Source organism: Dasypus novemcinctus, chromosome 18, assembly GCF_030445035.2.
Source record: "Dasypus novemcinctus isolate mDasNov1 chromosome 18, mDasNov1.1.hap2, whole genome shotgun sequence".
Taxonomy (NCBI): Eukaryota; Metazoa; Chordata; class Mammalia; order Cingulata; family Dasypodidae; genus Dasypus; species Dasypus novemcinctus.
In genome coordinates this window covers 2,117,323-2,133,095 of record NC_080690.1, presented here as the reverse complement: position 1 = coordinate 2,133,095, position 15,773 = coordinate 2,117,323, and the positions used below count along the sequence as shown (strand labels likewise).

The following is a 15,773-nucleotide window of genomic DNA, read 5'->3' as shown; positions in this document are numbered from 1 at the left end:
GAGAGAGGAATAGGGCTAAAAAGGGGTAAAAAAGGACTCATTTACAGACTTCCAGTCCCCATTGCAGACCACAGACCCCCAGGTCTGCCTGCCTGCTGATCCAGGCAGGGAGAGAGGGGGCAGAGTAGGGCTGATTTGGCTTCCGTGCTTGCTATTTAAACCATTAATTATTCCGTCCCTTGCTGATGCTGTGGGAGGAATCCCAGCTGTTTGCGCCCGTCAGTCTCTGGGGTGGGGGTGCAATGGCACAGCTCCTTCTTGGGCTTTCCTTGATCCTGGACGAAATCCCGTGCCGAATGGGGGTTCTCGCGGTTTCTTGCAGCAGCCGTCTTGTGGGGCCTTTGAGGCCGTGTGTTCACAGCCATGGTTTTCTGCCAGGTCCCAGCTCCGTCTCTGTTCCCTGATCTGGCCGGCCTCGCTGCCCTCTCTGAGGGTTTACACCTTTTTTCTTGAAGGGGTGCTGAGGGGTGCTGTAATTACCTCCTGTTGGTTAGGGGCAGTAGGTCCTACCTGACAAGGTGTAAAACCCTCTTGCTACTCTGTCAGTTGGGGAAAGACGAATCTGGCACCGTGGGTGGAGCTGGATGAAATCCCCATGTGGCTAACAAGGCATTGCTTCAGGAAGATACACGCTGAATTGGAATCTTGAAGCTGTAGGACCCCCACTAAAGGGATACTGGAGCACAAGAGTAGAAAAGCCAGGTGCCTGCAAAGGCTGTGTCTTTCTGGAGGTGGTGGGCTTTACCTTGCAGCTTTTGAGTGCTGTTTAGGGCTACTTCTGCATGATTTACGTGGAGACAGCCTTCCTCCTTGAGGAACAGGCATGTTCCTCCCTGAGCTGCTGGGAGTATGCTACAGGAAATGAAAACAGACAAGGTTTCTCTATGGTGCCTGGCGTGCCTTCCCCCTAGCAGTAGACCTTCAGGCTGGAGTTAGCAGGAACAGCCGACTTCGACACAGACACGACGTAGCTTTGCCTCTTGAGGAGGTGCTTCAGGCCATCCGGTGACTGGCACTTGTGCGTCCCATCAGGTGCTCCTGGTGAGCTGGCACTTCCTTGGGCAGCTGGCCTCACTCGGGGTAAGTGTCCCCACTGGCAATTCCTTTAACAGCTGCAGGAGTGATCAGAACCACAGAGTGAGTTCCCTGCCATTTTGGCTCTTCTTGTGAGTGACGCCTGTTCTCCTGCCAGGTTTTGATCAGAACCTGCTTTCCAGGTCCTGGGTGAGGAAGGGTCACCCATAGACCACCTTGAAGGGGCCAAGCTGAAGTGGGTCCCAGCCACCTCGTTTGCAGTTTCCCTTCTGGTGGGAAGATGCTTAGCCCTGGCAGGACGGCATGTGGGTCTACCAGTCCTCCCCAGGGTGTGAGTGGGACAGGTTCTGAAATAGGGGCTAGGAGGGAGACCTGGGCTAAGAAAGTTCATTAACCGCTTAGAAAATGAAGTTTACCAGGACTTTTAGCATGTTCAGTATTCCTCTGCATATGATCTAGAATAGAAAAGATGTCACTGTAGTCATCATAATCATCAGGCATACAGGTACAGCACTTACTACTAATCAGTGCTCTACCCAGTGCAAAGGTTTCTCTTTGAGCTACGACTGAGTGGTCTAAGCTGCAGGTTTGCAGTACCGTACATGCTCTCTCCATGGGAGCAGGCCGTAGTGCCAGCTGTGTTTAGTTCCACCCCCACCACTCTGGTAATCGCTGCTTCACACGGCCAGCGTGCTGCAGCACCGTCGACCCTAGAGAGAAGCTAGGAAGGTGGGCGCCAGTGTCCCACCAGCCTGGTGCATAGGGACCATGAAACAGAGCCAGTCGGGAGGCAGTGTTCATTGTCCTTTTGTCCATTTTGTGCCATCGCTGGCTGCATCAGGATTTGAAACTGCAGTGTAGTCTCCATCCACTTCAGGAGCACAACCAGAGATACACTAGTTAATCTGTGTTGTTTTAGGGGTCAGTGACCAACCAGCCAATAACTCAAATGGAGAGGCAAAATGCAGTGTATTGAAGGCCTGGTCTGAATGTACAAGAGAATTTGACAATACTGAATCAAGTCTGTCTTTTAAAATCTTTGTAGACTTCCTAAACACTTCCAAATGCACTTTATAACATATCAAATGAACTTAACTTTTTAGTACTTTGCTTTTTACTTCTACACCTTTACCATGAAGTTGTTAATTAACAGGTATTTTACTTCAGCAGTACAGGAAAAACTACTTTCTTAATTACTTTCTGAAAACTGAGGATTCCCAATGGAATCAAGGTTGTCTCTCCTTACTACCAGTTGAATATGCAGATTGAGGCGGCCTCCAGCAGGTTTTCTTGCTATGAAGTTACTTTTTGCCATTAATATCAATTTAGGTTTCTAATTAGTAATGGCTTCCTGGAATTAGTCATTTAAATGCTTTAGTTTAGAGGAAAACTCCTCTAAGCAATTACCCATAACCACATAGACTGTTTATCTTAAAATAAGCTTATTAAATTACAATTAGCAGCCAATGAAATCAATTTATCCATTTAAAAGAGAGCAGATCTACATTTTTTAACTTAATTTACAACTTTCATCACCTTAAAAATGTAATACATACAATGCTAATTCATTTATGTAATATTTTATAAACCTAGGGAGATAACACCCAAGCTAAATAAAATGGAAACTGTTAAAAGTTTACGCAAGGAGTGTTCTTTTTCCCTCCTTTACAGGAGGCTAAAACCTTCTTTTTGGTAAAACTCTAAAACTGTGAATAATCTTAAAAGCATACTGACGGCTAGTTTCTGGAATAATCATAATTGTTTATTTTTAAAAATCTTTGCATAGCTTTCAAGGATTTTTTGTTTATTGAAATTTGGTAATAAGATTATTAACCACCCTTATTTTAAGGCTGTTAAAAGGTTTAAATTGGGAATTACAGGACAAACTGATTCTTAATTCCCCAGTCTAGAAGATAGACACATCTCGTCCCTTCACCCCAAAGCTCTTGGAAAGAGAAGGTGTAGAAGTAGGGCAAATTAAAAGAGCTTAGGAAAAACGTTTTCCTTCCTAGTAGTTACTCTGTCCAAACTTTTGTATGACCATTCCATCTTGCCTCAGCCTAACTTTTGCTCCAGGAATACTTATTCACGTGTATAACCGCGTATATGGTTTTACAATTTGAATAGAGCTCTTTTTAGAATTTTCAATTGTTAATTTGATACTACCATCCCAAAGTATGGAGATAATATACTGAACAAAAAGGCAGACAAGAATAGAGAGTTTCACAAAAAAACACAGAACTCACTGTTAAAATTTCCATTCTCTTACAAAGTACGAGAAGCCTCGGGGAAACTGGCTTCTATCTTGAATTGCTGCTTCTCAGAATTCTACAGTAGGGGTGGGCGCCTCCCCCACGTTCCAGGCCTCGGAGAGCACAGGACTGAGCAGCCGCTGGCCTGGGCCTCCTGTTCCACCCGAGGCGCAGGAGTTCCCCCAGGTGGCAAGTTGGCCCACACCTGGAGCCTGAGAGCGGCTGCAGCACCAACGCCAGCAGGACGGAAGACGGGGTGTCTCAAGGTTGCTTCCCTTGAGCCACAGGAGGAGAAAGCTGTCACGACAGTAGCTGAAGTCTAGGCTAAATCCACCCAGTCATCATTTCAGTTATTATATAAAGTCATCTATATAATGATCTTAAGTCTTAGTAACGGTTTCTAGTAAGTTTTTACTTTAAAGCAAATTGGGTATTTTTATTAACTAAGCCACAAGAATTTTATTAGTAACAAGTCTGCTAAGTTTTTCTGCTTCTCTAGCAATTGAACCAATTCCACTTGTGATTTATACATCAAATCCAATTGCAAGATAGTATTTTTTTTTTTAATTCCTATTTTTTTTTTTTGCAAGATAGTATTGACATTTAAAGACTCATTTTTAGGTTACCTTTCACCATTATCTAATTTGTAACAGGTGAACCCCAAATTTGATTTCCTAGGGAAAGCAGGCTGACAAAGTTAAACCCAGAATTAAAAGTTAAACACAGAGTTAAGCATAGATTAAGACAGAAGAGAGAATTTTATACACTTGGCATTTTCTAGGAACTTTTTATTTTTAGATCTTAACTGATAGCATGTGAGAAGGTCCTTTATTTTCTCGGGGAGGCTTAGTAAGCGGCCTGGATCTTTCCCCCATTCACGCCCCTTACTAGGCACAACGGCGGCCGTTACAGGTGAAAAGGCTGCTTCTATGAGGGAGTCCTGGAAGGCCGAGGAACTTTTCCTCGCGTCTTTAAAGAGACACGACCGCGTGGTTCCTGGCTCTCAGACCTCCCCCTCTCCTCACGCAGGTGCGCCTGGCCCCCCGAGGCCGTACCGAGGCCGCTTCCTTCTTGGCTGGAGACCATTCTGGGGTCCCCTATCAGGGCAGAAAGACGCTCGGCTCCTAGTGACTGGCACTGGGCGCTGTGGGAAGGCGGAGGCGGGGGAGGACTGCGGAGGGGATCAGTGGAGGGGCCCCCTCCTCCTCAGGGAGGGCTTTCGCTCCCCGAGCCTGACGTGACCGGCAGGATCCCCTTACCCCGTGTCCCGAGAAAGCTGGCCCTGCGGAATCGCTGCTTCCCTCCCTCTTCCACAGGGCGTCTAGCTGCAGAAGAGGGTCGTAATTCAGAGCGCTGTTCACGGGCCGTTTTTGGCTGTTCTCGAGGTTGTACTGCGGCCATGCAGCATTGCAGAAGATGAGTTTCTCCTCCTTCAACCCTTCCACGGGCGGCTTGTCCAGTTCTCGGCAGTACAGCCAGTGGGGAGTCTGCTGGTATGCTAGAGGCCGCACCCATTATTTTAAAAGAAAAGAAGCTCTTTTATTAATCAGGAAACTAAAACAATTTCATTAGTCAGCTGACCTAGCGCCTAAAACTTTTACCCCTCCAAGCCGTTTGGAGTGCTGCTCTGCCCTCAGCGTCCTGAGAATTTAACCCAGAGCCCTGCTAACGCGCGCCCCCGTGGCTGGCCCAGATCTTGGGAGACGCCCGAATCCCAGATTCAGACCAAAGCACCTAAGCCAAATTTGTGGGAGATGTTGGGAACAGTTACCCAGACTGAAGGGCCCTATCGCCTGAGTCTCGGGGAGCGTTTGGCTGCTCTGGTGCCTGGCACCCTGGCACCCCAGGGTCCGAGGCTCCCTGCGCTGTTACCACACAGCTGTCCTGGGGCGTTTGCCTGCTCTGGCTCCTGCCCTGCTGGGAAGCATAGCGCCCTTGGCACCGGGCGTTCCCGGGGCGACCCAGACTTGAGAGACGGCTGGACTTGATCCTGGACTGCAGCTACCAGACTGCCCATGTGATTCTTCTGGGAAAAGGGGCTAAAAAACACCCCAAACCTCCTCCTTTTCCACCTGTTCTTGCAAAGGTCTTAAAAAGCAGTCTCATTTTATGGCTCTCCCTGGGAATCTCACAGTTAAGCCAGACATCAAAGGCTCATTAAGAGACTAGAGGTCAAGGGCCCAGCTAGCAGGCCCTGGGGCCCTGGAGCACCCTGAGTGTGGGAGCAGAACTTCCTAGAAATGCATTTTCAGTTTTTAAGACACCCCAAAGCATTTTCTTAAGTTTATTTTTTAATTATTAAAATTTATTAATAATAAACAACGAAGAATATAAACAATAATGAAAATATAAACAATAATTAAAAAATAAAAAGAAAACACAGTTGAATAAAAACATACATTTCTCAATTAAATGTTCTGGATACATATAAAAATTTTTTTTGAGTCATACAATATGTTCCATAATGTATTTGGTTCATAGTAACGCAATCATACAGTGTTTGTCCTTTTGTGTCTGGCTTGCTTGCTCAACATAATGTCCTTCAGGTTCATCCATGTTGTCATATGCTTTACGACTTCATTTCTTCTTACAGTTGTACACTATCCCATTGTGTGAATACACGCACAGTTAGTTTATCCATCCATAGGTTGATGGACACCTGGGTTGTTTCCAACATTTGGCTGTTACGAGTAATGCCGTTGTGAACATGGGTGTGCAGATGTCTGTTCGTGTCACTGCTCCCAGTTCTTCTGGGTATTACAGGGTCATGTGGCAAGTCTATATTCAGCTTCTTTATTTTTTTATTTTTCAAAGACGTATTTATTTTATTTATTGCTGCCCCCCTGTCATTTATGCTTGCTATCTGCTCTGTGTCCATTCGCTGCACATTCTTCTGTGTCTGCTTGTCTTTTCTTCTCGTCTTCTCTTCAGGAGGTACCAGGAACTGATCCTGGGACCTTCCAATGTGAGAGAGAGGCACTCAGTCGCTTGCGTCACCTTAGCTCCCTGATTTGTTGTATCTCTCACTCTCTCTCCTCTGTGTCTCACTTTGTTGCGTCACCTTGTTGCTCCAGCTCTCCATGCCACGAGGGCCAGCTCGCTTTCACCAGGAGGCCGCGGAAACCGAACCCAGGACCCTCCATATGGTTGATGGGAGCCAAATGGCTTGAGCCACATCTGTTTCCCTTCGGCTTCTTTAGGAGCTGCCACACAGTGCTCCACAGCGGCCGTACATTCTGCATTCCCACCAACAGTGGATAAGTGTTCCCATCTCTCCACATCCTCTGCAATAATTGTAGTTCTCTGTCTTTTTAACGGTGGCCATTCTGATAGATGTGAAATGGTATCTCATTGTAGTTTTGATTCACATTTCCCTAATCATTAGTGATGTTGAACATTTTATTTGTGTGTTTTTTTGCCATTTGTATTTTTTCTTTGGACAAATATCTATTCAAGTCTTTTGCCCATTTTTAAATTGGGTTGTTTGTCTTTTCATTGTTGAGTTGTAACATCTCTTTATATATCCAGGAGAGTAAACCCTTATCTGACAGTTCTCCCGGCAACATTTGTTGAAGAAACTGTTTTGTCCCATTAACATGGACTTGGTAGGTTTGTCAAAAACCAGTTGGCTGTAGAGGTGAGGGTTTATTTCTAGATTCTCAATTCTATTCCACTGATGAATGTGTCTAGCTTTATGCCAGTACCATGCTGTTTTGACCACTGTGGCTTTGTAATATGTTTCAAGCCAGGCAGTGAAATTCCTCCCACGTCGCTCTTCATTTTTAGAATGCTTTGGCCATTTGCGTGCACTTGCCCTCCAAATGAACTTGGTAATTGCCTTTTCTAATTCTGTCAAGTAGGCTGTTGGAATTTTGATTGGTATTGTATTGAATCTGTAAATCACTTTGGGTAAGATTGATATCATCATGAAATTTGTTCTTCCGATCCACAAACATGGAATGTCTTTCCGTTTGCTTAGGTTTTTTTTAAAACTTCTTTTAGCAATTTTTGGGTAGTTTTCTGTGTATAGATCCTATACTTCTTTGATTAAATTAATTCCCAGGTATTTGAGTATTTTTGTTGCTACTGAAAATGAAATTTCCCCCTTATTTCCTCCTCAGATTGTTCAGTGCTAGTGTATAAAACGTTACTAATTTTTGTGTGTCGGTCTTGTATCCTGCCACCTTGCTGAACTCACTTATTATTAGCTCAAGTAGCTTTGTTACGGCTACTTCAGAATTTTCTAAATACATCTGCAAACAGTGAGAGTTTTACCTCCTCTTTTCCTGTTTGGATGCCTTTAATTTTTTTCTTGCCTAGTTGCCCTAGCTAGAACTTCTGGTACAGTACTGAATAGCAGAGTGACGGTGGGCATCCTTGTCTTGTCCCATTCCTTAGAGGGAGCTTCCAACCTTTCCCCTGTGAGTAAGGTGTTGACCGTGGGTTTTCCATATATGCTTTTGTCATATTGAGGCATTTTCCTTCTATTCCTATCTTTTGAAGTGTTTTTATCAAGAAAGGATGCTGGATTTTGTCAAATGCCTTTTCAACTTCGATTGAGATGATTATGTGTTTTTTTTCCCTTCAGTTTGTTAATGTGGTGTGTATTAGGTTGATTACTTTTTTGTGTTGAACCAGCCTTGCATACCAGGAACAAATCCCACTTGGTTGTGATGTGTAATTCTTTTGATATGCTGTTGAATTCTAATTGCAAGTATTTTGTTGAGGATTTCTATGTTCATGAGAGAGATTGGTCTGTAATTATCTTTTCTTGTAGTACCTTTATGTGTCTTTGGTATTAGGGTGATGTTGCCTTCATAAAATATGTTGGGTAATTTTCCCTCCTCTTCAGTTTTTTTGAAAAGTTTAAATGGCATCTGGTCCTGGACTTTTTTTTGTTGGGAAATTTTTTTTTTAATAATGTTTTTATTTTTATTTTTTATTTTATTTCTCTCCCCTTTCCCCCCCACCCCGTTGTCTGCTCGCTGTGTTCTTCTGTGATCACTTCTGTCCTTATCAGCAGCACCAGGAATCTGTTTCTCTTTGTTGCGTCATCTTGTTATGTCATCTCTCCGTGTGTGCTGCGCCATTCTTGGGCAGGCTGCTCTTTCTTTCGCGCTGGGCGGCTCTCCTTATGGGGCGCACTCCTTGTGCGTGGGGCTCCCTTACGTGGGAGACACCCCTGCGTGGCAGGGCACTCCTTGCGCGCATCAGCACTGCGCATGGGCCAGCTCCACACGGGTCAAGGAGGCCCAGGGTTTGAACCCTGGACCTCCCATGTGGTAGGCGGATGCCCTATCCATTGGGCCAAGTCTGCTTCCCCTTGTTGGGAGATTTTTGATGATGGAGTCAATCTCTTTAAATGTGATTGGTTTGTTAAGTTCTTGTATTTCTTGTAGTGTCAGTGTAGGTTGTTTGTGCATTTCTAGGAATTTTTCCATTTCATATTGGTTGTCTGTTTTGTTGGCATACAGTTTTCTCATAATTTCCTCTTAGGCCCAACTGATTAAGGGACAGCTGCTTCCCTCCCATAAGTTTTTTTTTTCCCTCCCCCCCCCCACCGCCCCAATTGTCTGCTCTCTGTGTCTGTTTGCTGCGTGTTCTTCCGTATCTGCTTCCATTGTTGTATTGTTGTCAGCGGCACCAGGAATCTGTGTCTATTCTTGTTGTGTCATCATGCTGTGTCAGCTCTCCTCTTATTTTCATTTGTCTCAGTATATTTACTGATTTCACGGCAACCACATATTTGTGAATTTACTTTTTCCCACTGTTAATTTCCAGTTTCATTCTATTATGATCTGACTAGGTGTTTTGTGTAATTCCATTCTTTTAATATTTATTGAGAGCTGCATTATGCCCTAAAGTGTGGTCTATCCTGGAGAGGGATCCATGGGCACTTGAGAAGAATGTATAACCTGCAACATTCTGTATATGTCTGTTAGGTCCAACTCGTTTATCATATTGTTCAAGTTTTTTGTTTCCTTGTTGATCTTCTGTCTTGTTTTATCTAATGATGTGAGTGGGGTGTGGAAGTCTCCAATTGTTGTTATAGAGGTGTCTGTTTCTCCTTCAGATTTTCCAGAGTTTGCCTCATGTATTTTGGGGCACCCTGGTTAGGTGTATAGATATTTATGACTGCTACATCTTCCTGGTGAGTTTCTTTTAAGCGGTATATGGATGGCTCATGTTTTTTTAATCCATTCTGTCAGCCTGTATCTTTTGATTGGGAGTTTAATCCATTCACATTTAATGATATTACTGTAAGTGCATTATGTACTTCCACCATTTTATTCTTTGGTTTTCATATGTTGTATCATACTTTTGTCTGTCCTTTTACTCTTTAGGTTATCTTTTCTTTTCTTTTCTTTTTTTTTTTAATACTTTCTTCCAGGCTTCTCTCTCCTATCTTTTTGTTTCAGGTTCTAAGGGTTCCTTTATTATTTTCTGTAAAGGTGGATTCTTTTTTGCTAACTCTCTTAGTTTCTGTTTGTTGGTGAATATTTTATACTTACCTTCATATTTGAAGGACAATTTTGCTGGGTAAATAATTCTCAGCAGTTTTTCTCTTTCAGCATCCTAATTTTATCATATCCCTATTGTTTTGCCGCTATGGTTTCTGTTCTAAGTCTTACTGGGCATCCCTTGTATGTGCTGGTTTGCTTCTCCCTTGCTGCTCTGAGCATTTTCTCTTTATCTTTGACATTTGATGTTCTGAGTAGTATGTATCTTGGAGTAGGTGTGTTCGGATTTATTCTGATTGGGGTACGGTGCGCTTCTTGGACATGTAAGTTCATTTCTTTCATGGGAGTTAGGAAATTTTTAGCCATTATTTCCTCAGATACTCTTTCTGACCCTGTTCCCTTCTCTTCTCCCTCTCCAACAAACAACACGTTTGTTGTTGTGTTTCATGTTGTCATTCAACTCTCTGAACTTGTTAATTTTTTCCATTCTTTTTTCTTTGTTTTTTTCTCTGTTCAATTTTAGCTATTCTGTCTTCCGTATCACTTATTCTTCTGTCATTTTGAGTCTGTTGTATGCCTCTAATGTATTTTTTTTTAACTTTAACAACATGGTTTTTTTTTTTCCTTACACTTTTTAAATTAAAGTTAATAGATCACAAAGAATGTTACATTAAAAAACATAAAAAACCTGCAAGGTTCCCATATACCCCACTCCTCACCCCCTTGCCCCATCAGTTTTCTAAATTGTATTTTTTTGAAGATATGTACATCACAAAAAATGTTATATTACAAAATATAAGAGGTTTCCATATACCCCCACTCCCCCACCCCATTTCTCCCACACCAACAACCTCCTCCATCATTGTAGCACACTCATTGCACTCGGTGAACACATTTTGGAGCACTGCTGCGCCACATGGATAATAGTTCACACTCTCTCCCAGTACATTCAGTGGGTTATGGCAGGATATATAAAGTCCAGCATCTGACCCTGCAATATGCAAAGTCCCAAAATGCCCCCACATCACATCTCTTCTTCCCTCTTCCTGCCCTCAGCAACTACCGTGACCAGTTTCTCCGCCTCAGCACTACAATTTTCTTCTATTACTAGTTACAATAGTTTTATAGTAGAATATCAATAAGTCCGCTCTAATCCCTTTTCTATTCCTCCATTCTGTGGGCCCTGGGATGGTGATGTCCACTCCACCTTTAGATCAAGCGGGGCTTAGATTCCACATGGATGATGGATGCAATTCCTCTGCTTGCAGTTGTTGGCGCTCTTTATTCCTGGTGTGGTGGTTGACCATCTTCATCTCCCTGCTAGGTGACCTGCTAGCTGACCTGCATAAGTTCAATGAATCGGAGAGTAGGTGTTACAACTCTGCTGAGGCTCAGGGCCCAGCTGGCACATGGGCAGTCCAGAGAGTCAAGTCCCCTGAATATGGACCATCCCTAGCACCAACCACAGGTTCAGCAAAAGTGACAGAAGAGTCATGTGTAGAAAGGTCACATCTGAGTCCAGCTCCATCACACTCAGGAGCCCAAATTCCAAAGGAGGGCCCACTGGCAAGGCACTGAACTCCAGAGCCATCTGTCATGACCGTAGGACCTGGGTGTCTCCACAGCCCTCCAGGGGCACCAGTACCTGGGGTTGTATCTGCTTTGGCTGTCTCTGGGATCCTGCTGAGTCGTGCGTAAGCGCAACCCCTCTCATGACTTCCCATCTCATTTTGAATTCTCTTAACTATGCAAACTCAGTTGTCTTTACCATTTCCCCCTTTTATTCATGGTCTTTTCTTGTTGCATCACCAGCTGGTGCTTGGCAGACCTACTTTCTAGGGCCTTGGGGAGGGACACTATAAAGGCTGCAAAAAGCTTCTCACTTCTTTTTAATTTTCTCATGTGCACTTCCTTGTTCTGCCAGCAGAGGGTGCTTTTTGGCAGCTCTCAGTTCATTGCCTGGTCAGAGTGTATTTGTTGCAACCCAGAGGGGATCAGTGTGGTAGAGCTTCCTGCCTGGAGGCTGGGAGCCTTGTCCAAACTTTCCCAGGGACAGCTCCCCAGCTTCTCTGGCAGCCCCCTCCCTTTTCCCAGCTAGGCAATGTTTCCACTCCCCTGTGAGTCCTCAACAGTCAGTCCCTGTTAGTAGAGGAGGAGATTGGGGGGGGGTTGTAAATCTTTAGCCACTAAAGAGTCAGCCTTTGGCTGTGTCCTTTTCTCTCCCCTTTCCTGGGGTGGTGGATCCCTGATGCCCCCTTTGTCAGTAGGGACAGGCCCAGAGTAGCCGCAGACCCCGAGGCCTGAGAATTCTGAAGTGTCTTTAGTGGGGGGAGGGTGCCAGCGGCAGTAGCCGCTCGCTTCAACTCCAGATCTGTCGTCGTGATTCCCCCCCTTTGTCCCTCTCTCCTCTGGGCCGTGTCCAGCCTCCTCCTCGTGTCCTAAACCCTAGAAGATCTTTTTTCAGGCTGTCTCAGCCTACCCTCTAGCTATTTTTATCTGGTGTAGCAGGCCAGAAGCCTTCTTTCCAGTTCTGGAGATCTCAAAAGCATTTTAGCAACCTGAAACGAGAAATTCTGAAGTAGGAAGTGGGAAGACTGAATGTGGAGTCTGGGTGAATTGGCGACACAGTCCCTGGCTCGTGGCCCCTTTGGGAAAGGGAACATGGGCTGCCCATGGTGCCCACCTCGTCCGCCTGCCGCTGCTTTCCCACCCCGTCCCAGCCTGGGTAGCTAGGGGTGGGTGGTAGGAAGGCAGGCTCACGAGGCTGGGGTGCATGGCAGGTGCAAGCCCCTGGCCTTCTGCCATGGCTGCTGCCACCGAGGGGAGAGGGCGGAGAAGGGAGCGGCAGCCAGGCCTGGGAGCACGGCCTGCGGCTGCTAACAAGGCTGGAACTTCAGAGTAGAGACGCCCCGTCCACCTGGAAAAGGCTGGAGCTGAGCCTGGGGCCCCCGTCTAGGCAGGGCCTTGCTCTGTGCCTCTTGCCTGCGCCCCTTCCCTCCTGGCTGGGGTCAGGTCGTGAGGTCCCGCCCCCTAGCCCCCTGCCTTGGCCTGGACTTATGTCCTTTGGAGGCCTGTAGGGGAGCACGTCTAAAGTGGATAACCACAAGAGGGCATTAAACAGGCTAGTCATAGTTCAGACTCACCAATAACCTCTTTCTCCTGGCTGGCTCGCCAAAATATTGCTGGATTTCCTCTAGGTTCTTGGCTGTGCTACAAAAGAAGAATTTTGAGTACACACCAGTTCAGTTAGGCCAGTAGTTTATTAAGAAAATGTGAGATGTGAAATGGGAGAAAATAACACATCATGGGTCCCAGGTAGAGAGGGGAAAAGGGCTAAAAGGAGTAAAAGGGCTGATTTACATACTGCCCGTTCTCATTACACAGTACACGTCCCCAGGTCTCTTTGGGTGCTAATCCAGGTAGGGGGAGAAAAGGCAAAATACTGCTGATTTGGCTTCTGTGCTTGCTTTTTAAATCAATAGTATTCTGCCCCTTTGCTAATGTTGGGGGAGGAATCCCAGTTGTGTGCTGTTTCGATTGGTTACCCCACTGCCCATTGCTGGGAGGGGGGGGGCCGGCAATGACAAGACTCCTTGATAATATCCGGGGCTTTTTCCTGATCCCGGGGGACAGATGACACTCTACCTCCTCGTCAGGGCAGACCTTCAGGCGCTTCGGAGCTCGATCGCTGAAATACTTAGTTACAAGTGGGAGATTGTTTCTTTTGTCTTTGATGTTCACAATATACTGTATTCATTTATGAAATGTTAGTATCATTGTTCACTGTTTCTATTGCATTTTTCATAACTTTTCATTTTGAAATGCTTTCAAACTTGTATGACAGTTAAAAAATAATACAAACTCCATACAGAGAACTCCAGTACACCCCAAGATACTCAGATCCTCCAGTTTTACCGTTTTTCCATATTTGCCATACCATTCTATCAGTCAGTCCATCTGTCCACCCGTCTGCTTATCATTTCATTTTCTGAACACTTGAGTGTAGGTTGTACAAATCATGCTCCATGAGCACTTAGCACTGTCACGGACATTTCCTATGAACAAGAATATTCACTTATTTAACTACCTAAAGTGCAGTCCTCAGGTTCAAGACATTTCACAGTGATGTAAATCTTATAGTCTGTATTCCAGTTTCTTCATGTGTCCCAGTAATGTCTCTCAAGCCTTTTCTGCTCTCTTGCTAGGTCCTGTCCAGGGTCCTGTGTTGCTGTGCCATTGTCTCTGGAGTTGCCCTGTCTTTTTTAATTGTAGGAACATACACGCAACATAAACTTCCCATTGCAGTCCCTCCCAAGCCTGCCATTCAGTGGGATTCGTCACATTCACAACGTTGCAGTGCGCTCACCACCTTCCGTCACTACAACTTTCCCAACTCCCCAGACAGAAACCCTACACCCATTTTGTATTAGCTCCCTGTCTCCCCCACCCCCAGCCCATGGCAGCTTGCCCTCTGCTTTCTGTCTCTGGGAGCTTGCATGTTCTCCAGTATTTTCATTGTAGTTACCATGGTACTTAGATTTAACATCCTGAATCTGTGACAATCTTGTTTGTTTTTTACCAATTATACTTCAATAGTATACATAAACTATCTTCCTATACCCCCCCATCCTGCTAAATTCATGTAGTTCTTGTCACAAATGCAGGATTATAAACTATGAGTCCCAGAGCACTGATTTATCATTGCACTGTATGCATTTACCTTTTAGGTCCTGTAAGAAGTAAAAAGTGGAGTCACAAACCAAAAGTACAGTAGTACTAGCATTTATATTCACCTGCCACCACCGTTACTGTACTCTTCAGACAGCTTTGACCTGTTTTCTCTTGTCCTTTCCTCTCAACCTGCAGAGCTCCTCAAGGCAGCTCCTGTAGGCTGGTTTCCTGGTGAAACTTCCTCAGCTTTTGTTTATCTGGGGAATTCCTAATTTCTGTTACTGTGGTCTGCAGTCCTGGTTGGTTCCTTTCACAGTTTCCATCTGTATATTGATACTCTCTCTGTGCTCCTCGGTGGTTTCCCTGACTTCCTTTGGTTCTTTGTCCATGTTTTTCTTTAGCTCTTTGGGCTTATTTAGGGCCATTTTTTATGGGGGCGGGGACATTAAGAAAACGCTATAATTTTTAAGACAACTGCAAGCACCTCATACAGTGGATTATTGTTACAATGGTTATTTCCCCCCTCCCCCACAATCTAGTTACTGCAAAGGCATATGGATAAATCTTAATGGACAAAGCCATGAAAAATGAGACATCCTAATGAATGTAAAATAAAATAAAAAAAAGCGAAGCCTGACTTTCATCCCTCTGACTTCTAAGAGTCTAAACATACCTTTGTACATTACCTTCTAAAACTCTTGTGCCTGCTGTGGTTTGTGACCCGGAAGCTACAATTAATTTTAAGGAAATGTGTAAACAAAACAGTGTGTAACCTGCAAAGGGAAGGTGGTTTTCTCTGCTTCAGTTCATGGAAAGACCATGGAAAGCTGTACCATTTGGTGTAGCGACATGTGCCAGTGCAATCGCTGTTCCCTTTGGAAGCTAGGAGTCAGTCTCCCACTGCACTGCAGATTATGTCTTCCACACCTTGTGTTTTAGACAAACATTTAGATGCTAGCCCCCCTACTTGTCCGGTTTAATCTACGCAAAGTTCAGTTTACGGTCCTTGGAGGAGGTGACCACAGGGTAGCAGGTCATCACATTTTTAAAGGGACTCTGCTCTTTTTCTTGAAAAGCACTTTAAAAATATGCAAAAATACAAATAGAAGTGCTGATGATAATGCACACTTCAGAATGGGAAGCATGCCTCTTCTTCCTTTAAAGTGCCATGTAGGGAATGAAGTCTTGTAAACCAGAGCCACTTTGTCTAAAATTCCATGTAGAAGGACAGTTATGGAATGAAAAGTATGCACAGCTTCTTGTCTGCTACATGCAACTCAGGCTGCAGAGCACTCAAGACTTGGCAGCTTTTCTGGAATTTGACTCCCCATCCTCTATTTAATAGAAATTAACG

The 15,773-nt window shown here is 44.7% G+C and overlaps 1 protein-coding gene across 9 annotated transcripts in view; it reads left to right on the top strand.

Moving 5' to 3' along the window:
* Window positions 1-15,773, top strand: part of BANP (BTG3 associated nuclear protein) — a 170,826-nt gene that overhangs the window by 71,282 nt on the left and 83,771 nt on the right. The gene's annotated exons all lie outside the window — the stretch shown is intronic.